This window comes from Echinococcus granulosus (genome assembly GCF_000524195.1).
Source record: "Echinococcus granulosus chromosome Unknown EG_S00338, whole genome shotgun sequence".
Taxonomy (NCBI): Eukaryota; Metazoa; Platyhelminthes; class Cestoda; order Cyclophyllidea; family Taeniidae; genus Echinococcus; species Echinococcus granulosus.
The window spans coordinates 8,111-9,953 of NW_020170718.1; positions in this window are offsets into that span (position 1 = coordinate 8,111).

Genomic DNA, 1,843 nt, shown 5'->3' on the forward strand with positions numbered 1-1,843 from the left:
GGTTGAGAAGGCAATTGGTTCCAGTAGTGGACGCATTCAAAGAAAAATCACTCCAGTGCCAATTCCCAGAATCGCGACTGACAATGCCCATCCCATACACATCAGTTCTCAACTCCACCTCACCAATCCTCTCCCCCATTTCTTCTGCAAGAATCCCATTTTCGGCAATTACACAAGTATTAAGTCCAGTACAATGGTAAGAATTTGGTACACGTACACACAGGTACATATCTGCGCAGAACCCAAAACGAAGACGAAAATTACAGCGAATATAAAAATGTTCCATGGGGAAATCGGCTCAATCCAAACTAAATGGGCGGATCACATCTTTACTCCTGCCGCATCGTCCATCTTTTCATGAATACCACGTCCAGTTCCACCGTTCTTGTCATCGAACTCGCAGGCAACGGAGAAGATACTTGACCCAAAGGATTTGTAGCTGCCTCCTCAGCGGAACTGAGTTCGGGGAAAGAGGACATGTACTGGACATTACGCGTGTCCATAGCTTGTCGGAGGATTACTAACCTAAAAGCAGTGAAAGAAAATCTCCTGTTAATCTAGCAGTCTCAAGACCATCTTACCGGCAGAAATATTAAGCCCAGAAAAGACTAGTGGTCAGATATCTGTTCACGCATCCGCCCACTCATCACCACCGCCACCTGCATCGCAGGGATGTGACAAGCCCACCTACTTGCCTCACCATCAACTCGCAGACAGGCTTTAAAAAGCACAAACAAAAAACGAAATCACACAATTACACATTTTAAGCAGAATCCTTAGAAGCCAGTTAGGTGCGGAGTCATTAAGCATTTCTAGTTTCTCTTGGCATCATGTCGCCTCATTTACCGGAATACATGCATGTAGACACTACCAGGTTAAATAAATTAATTGCAAAAAGACGAGGAATCGTAACAAATTTGCCTCTAATGCATCATATGGCAGCCAAATGATTGTTGTCTGCTTTGCTTTGAATACAGTTAATACAACTACAAACAAGGGCAAGTAGGACTGGCTATTTTACGCCTCAACAAGATGTCAGCACAAAACCCATCACTGAAGTTTCAACTCTTCATGCAAAAGTCAGTAACTAATCGACGGACGAGGTGTTTTATATGCGCGATATATTCCACCAAGAAGGGGATAACACGACAACTTGAATACTGCAGCCTTTGCTATGCATTACACGTTAAGCGCTGACGTTTACAGAACCAAAGACAAGTGTCACCCACAACGCGTACAGCGAATTTATTAGTGAACACAATATATGAAAAAACTCATTAATTGCAATTTATTATTACCGTAGCAGATCATCCTGGGTCCATTAGAGAACAATTACTTTACTGCAAAACGATTGTGATGACAGGTGCTCTGCTTCCAGCGATAAAAGGGGTGAGATTAGCATTTAGTGCTGTTCCGTAAGGCCTCCATGCTTATCGGATGATATTCCAATGAAAAAGTTGCGCTCTTACAGAAGTTGGGGTCCACAATTTCTTGGCACCGAGTGGAACTAAACATTTAGGGGCTATTCCACTGATTTAACAACCAGCACCCCATTTACTGAAGTCGTCCGTTATTAAATAACAGCTTTTAACATACCGTGATGGCAATTCGAAATAACCCCTCGAGCAATCGATCAGCCTAACAAATTTATGTGGATGAGATTTAACTTTAAATAAAACAGAAGTTTTTTGCTGAAATCCTAATACTTAATCCTAACTATGGGGCAGCGAAATGAAGAATGCACATAAAGGGGTTCAATTGCGAAGTAGATTTTACGGCTAAAATTCTAAATAATAGCATAGTTGCTGCAAGAAACCGCTCAAACAAATCCTAATTTTTAAAA